This window comes from Apodemus sylvaticus, chromosome 12 (assembly GCF_947179515.1).
Source record: "Apodemus sylvaticus chromosome 12, mApoSyl1.1, whole genome shotgun sequence".
In the NCBI taxonomy this organism is placed as follows: domain Eukaryota; kingdom Metazoa; phylum Chordata; class Mammalia; order Rodentia; family Muridae; genus Apodemus; species Apodemus sylvaticus.
This window is the reverse complement of record NC_067483.1, coordinates 52,638,721-52,644,737: the sequence shown is the minus strand read 5'-3', so window position 1 is coordinate 52,644,737 and position 6,017 is coordinate 52,638,721.

Below are 6,017 nucleotides of genomic sequence, written 5' to 3'. Positions count from 1 at the left end.
ACCCAAATAACCCAATTCAAATATGGGGTACAGAACAAAAAGAGAATTTGAAGCATTTGAAGAAGTGTTCACAGTCCCAGATCTTCATGGAAGTGCAAATCAAAACAACTATGAGGCTCCATCTTATATCCATTAGAATGGCAGAAATGAAAAACTCAAGAGATAGCACAGGCTTTAGAGAATGTGGAACAAGGGAGATAATTCTTTATTGCTGGTAGGAGTACATACTTACGCAGACACATTTGGAGATCCATTTGGCATTTTCTGAAAGAACTGGAAATAGTTCTACCTCAGTACCCAGCTGTAACACTATTAGGCATTTAACCAAACAAAGCTGCAGTATCCCAGGGGTACACTTGTTCCATTCTGTTCATGGCATGGTGGCCAGAGCCTGGAAAGAACCTACATGCCCCTCAACTGATGAATGGATAAACAAAATGTTGTACACTTATGCAATAAAATACTATTCATCTCTTAAATACAAAGACATCATGAATTTTGTAAGCAAATGGATAGAACTTGAGAATATCATCCCAAGTGAGGAAACCCAGTCCAAAACTGGCATGCATGACATGTTATGGCTTATAAGTGAATATTAATCATAAAATACAGGTACCATGCTACACTCCACAGATCCCACCCCACTCCCCAAAAAAGCTAAAGAAAAAAGTCCCAAGCCAGGAAACTTGAATCTCACTTAGAATGGTGAATAAAATAGTCATAAGATACAGAGAAAGGAAGGGAACTGGGAGGAAGCAAGGATGAGGAGGGAAATGGAGGGTTCAAAATTAAGTGTGGGAAGGACAGAAGAAATGGCTAAATTGTCATGAACATGAACGGAAATCTTCAACTAACAGGGGTGAGGATGTGGGAAGGTGTCTCCAGGACTAGACAGAGACCTGGGATAAGGGAGGTGTCCAAGAATCAGAGAAAAGACCTTCACTGTGATATTGGGGATATGGAACCTGAAGAGACCAACTGTAGTAGCCAGACACTAACCCCAGAGGAGTAATAGAGATATCAATCCACCCACAAGACTTTCAACCTAAAATTTATCTTGTCTACAAGAAATGCAGTCGTAGGTGATGAAGCAGAGACTGAGAGGATAGCCAACCATTAACTGACCCAACTTTAGACCCATCTCATAGACAAGCACCAATGCCCAACACTATTAATAATAGTCTGTTATGCTTGCAGACAGGAACATGTTTTCTAAGAGGCTCCAGCTACCAGCTGACTCAGACAAATACAGACCCCCCACAGCTAAGCAGTGGATGGAGCTTGGGGACTCCTATGTAAAATAGGAAAAAGAATTGCCGGCCCTGAAGTGAATAGAAACTCTACAGGAAGATGAACAGTCAAATTACCTGGACCCTTAGATCTTTCAGTGTCTGAACCACCAAGCAAAGAATATAGATAGACCTAGTCCTCCCTGCTCATATGTGCAGCTTGGCCTTCATGTGGGTCCTGAGCAACTTTAATGTGGGCTATCCCAAAAACTGTTGTCTGTGTGTGGGATATGTTCTACTAGCTAGGCAGCCTTGTCTAGTTTCAGAGTAGCAGTGGAGGAAGTACCTAGCTTTGCATAGACTAGATATGCCGAGGGCCCGTGGGGTACATATACAGGAGGCCCCCACCTGTTCAGATGAGAGTGGAATGAGGATTGTGGGATGGAAGAATTGGAGACAAACAGTAAGAAGGATGTAAAGGGAATAAGCAAAAAAATAAAATTGAATTAAAAAAATAAAGAAGAGTCTACAGGGGCTGAAGAATTAGCTCAGTTGTATAGAATACTAACTGCTCTTCCACAGGTCCTGAGTCAGTTTCCAGAAACCATATAGAGGCTCACAACCATTTGTAATGGGATTTGATCCCCTTCTTCTTGAGTGTCTGAAGAATGGTACAATGTACTCATATAAATAAAATAAAATAAAATCTAACAAAAACAAGAAAAACAGTCAACACTTTATTTATTTATTTTTTTATTCGATATAATTTATTTACATTTCAAATGATTTCCCTTTTCTAGCCCCCCCACTCCCCGAAAGTCCCGTAAGCCCCCTTCTCTTCCCCTGTCCTCCCACCCACCCCTTCCCACTTCCCCGTTCTGGTTTTGCTGAATACTGTTTCACTGAGTCTTTCCAGAACCAGGGGCCACTCCTCCTTTCTTCTTGTACCTCATTTGATGTGTGGATTATGTTTTGGGTATTCCAGTTTTCTAGGTTAATATCCACTTATTAATGAGTGCATACCATGATTCGCCTTTTGAGTCTGGGTTATCTCACTTAGTATGATAGCTGCCTCTTTCCAACTTATTTCCTCACAAGTTCCTGTCCTATATTCATGTCTTATTTATTTATTTATTTATTTATTTATTTATTTATTTATTTATTTATTCAGTCAGTCATTTATTCAGACTTTTTTGTAACATGAATTTGAAATTTCCTATTAGTGTCTGGTAATCTTACCAGTGGGAACACAGCTCACAACAGTGTCTCTAGAATCTATAAGTAACCAATAGTTATGTAGAGAGGCACAGATACCCATGTACCTCTCTCTCATCCATGTTTGATTGTTAGAAGGTGCTCTGTAGGCTACTAAAAGACAAAGGGATCAGTGGTCTAACCTTTATGAATTATTTTATCAACACTATAAACAAGCTATTTCCAATACTGCAATAGTGGCATGACTATTAATTTCCATTGCTGCTTTTAATATTCTGACTTTGTTCTGTATGTTTAATGTTTTAATTTTTATGTTTCAATGTGTCTTTCATTGTTGGGCCAGTTAGGCAATGGGTGTTCCAGAAATCCAGGTCAAAGTTACACAAAACATGCTCAATAAAATTGTAGATGAAAATATACCACATATATCCCATATCTCTATCTCTATATCTCTATCTCTCTATCTCTATCTCTATATATCTGTATTTATAGATATATTGATATATAGATATAGATATGGAGAGTCCTATTAATGTACAAGAACTACAGAGAATACCCACAGAGATGAGACTGCAGTATGGCTTTGGAAGAATGAAGCGAGATGTGAGGATCTTCACTTAACCTACCTGCTATATAGTAGGAGTGGCCTATGGGTTGTGGGTTGGGTTACATAAATTAATTGAGTGAAGTTAGTTTAGAAAGGGAATGAGACTGTGTGTTCCACAGGAGTGCAGGGCAGGGGAGAAAGCAGGCCTCAGCAGGTGATCTGTTTACGAGTTATTAGGGATGAGATTAAGAGATTTCCTTGAAGGAATCAAGGGAGAGATAAAGTTCTGGTATTAGCCTATTTGTTTCCCTGGCAGGAGTGGCTCTGAGAATACCAAGGAGTGCTTGCTGGACTTGGGCTCAGGGATAAAACTTGGGGAGAAAGTAAAGTTAGGATGGTAAGATATATGGGATCCACTGGAAATGAGGGTGGGAATAGTGGGAAGATTCAGCAAATGTTTTGTTTCATACCTGACAATGAGACTGAGATTTGATTTGAGGAAGTGTAAATGTATATACCATGTGATCTGAGAATTATCAGGCAGTCCCTGCTGGAGCTGGGGAGTAGGATCAACAAAGAATGCATAGATGGAGGTTTGTTAGGAGGATATGGTTTGTGGGATCCATTAGAGATAAGGTGGGGGGTACGCTACTGCAGCTATTCTGATCCAGAGGTAGGGATAAGACTAGGAAATAGGATTGGAAGAAATGGAGAGGGAGGTGAAGAACTGCAGTTAGCTTAACTGTTTTGCTGGCAGGAGTGCACTATGGTTCCCCAGGGAATGATTTTTGAAGTTGAGCACTATGATAAATCAATGAGTAAGGAATGAAGGGGTAGGAACAGAAGTTTTGTGGGATCCACTGGACATGGGGGGGCAGAGGGAAAGGAGGCTGCTTCAGGTGTTCTTTTGTAGAGCAGTCAACGAGACTGCAGGAATTGATTTGAAGGATCACAAGGCCGGGTAGTGTTCTGCATTAGCTTACCTCCTTCCCTGAACGCTTAGTTTTAATCAGAACAGGTAATCCAGGGAATCAGGGCATCTCACATTGGTTGAATAAGTGCAGGTTGAGCGGTAAGTCCTGAGCAATATATCTATACCTCTCCTCTTAATGTTCAACAAACAACATGGAAAATGGGGAGTACAGATTGTAAGATCCAAAATAAGGGAGAAAGGCCATAAAATATACTTTCTACACACCACTCAGCCATTGCAATAATAATTACTAATAGCTAGGGTTGCATGAAAGGGGCCTGCATGAAAAAAAAATAACAAAAAGAAAGAAAGGAAGACAAACAATAGATGCATAGAGACATTTTAAAGACAACAGTTCTCTCTAAATTTGTTGATGCATCAGATGGATGGAGGACATTCAGTAATCAAAGGATGTTTTAAAGGATAAGGTGTCAAAGGAAATATAAGATGAAATTCAAATTGTCATGGATATATATGCCCTTGGTCACAGTTATGTGAAATGTGGAATATATACCTTCCAAATTTTAAAAAAACTTTGAAACTCTTAGATACATTTTATCTCAAACCATCTCTAAATTAAAAACCACCTGATAAATTGTTATTGTAAACACAGGATAAAGTTATCCTTAATGTATTTCATACATACAAAAAAGTAAAATGTGAATGTCTCCAATAATTTTACCAAAACATTATACAACTTTGATAATTTTGGATTTTGTAATATCACCTCCTATGCACAATGCCTTATGTATTCCCAGATCTATATCTTCTTTTTTATTGGTTTTTGAATAAACATATCTACATACTTATATACATATATTTCAATATAGAAATAAAGCCTACTCACTGCATAAGTTACCTGTTTGTGTATTATTATCAAAACTTTAGTTAGTCAATATTCATGGTAAATAGGTTAATGAAAAATGGACACATTTGATATTTCCTAATTTTATAAAATATATTATTCTAAACATATATGATTTAATTCAGATTAATTTGCATAATACCATTTGTAAAGTTTTCTTTCATATTTTATAACTCTTTATAAAATGAAAATTTACATTACAGTCCTATTACAGTTGTGATTAACATACTGTAATTAATAATTTATTTCATTATTTTATTTTTTTATACGATATATTTTTTATTTATATTTCAAATGACTTCCCCTTTTCTAGCCCCCCACTCCCCAAAAGTCGCGTAAGCCCCCTTCTCTCCCACTGTCCACCCACCCACCCCTTCCCACTTCCCTGTTCTGGTTTTGCCGAATACTGCTTCACTGAGTCTTTCCAGAACAAGGGGCCAGTCCTCCTTTCTTCTTGTACCTCATTTGATGTGTGGATTATGTTTTTGGTATTCCAGTTTTCCAGGTTAATATCCACTTATTAGTGAGTACATACCATGATTCACCTTTTGAGTCTGGGTTACCTCACTTAGTATGATGTTCTCTAGCTCCATCCATTTGCCTAAGAATTTCATGAATTCATTGTTTCTAATGGCTGAATAGTACTCCATTGTGTAGATATACCACATTTTTTGCATCCACTCTTCTGTTGAGGGACACCTGGGTTCTTTCCAGCATCTGGCAATTATAAATAGGGCTGCTATGAACATAATAGAGCATGTATCCTTATTACAAGGTGGGGAATCCTCTGGGTATATGCCCAGGAGTGGTATAGCAGGATCTTCTGGAAGTGAGGTGCCCAGTTTTCGGAGGAACCACCAGACTGATTTCCAGAGTGGTTGTACCAATTTGCAACCCCACCAGCAGTGGAGGAGTGTTCCTCTTTCTCCACACCCTCTCCAACACCTGCTGTCTCCTGAATTTTTAATCTTAGTCATTCTGACTGGTGTAAGGTGAAATCTCAGGGTTGTCTTGATTTGCATTTCCCTAATGACTAATGAAGTTGAGCATTTTGTAAGATGCTTCTCCGCCATCCGAAGTTCTTCAGGTGAGAATTCTTTGTTTAACTCTGTACCCCATTTTTTAATAGGGTTGTTTGGTTTTCTGGAGTCTACCTTCTTGAGTTCTTTATATATATTGGATATTAGC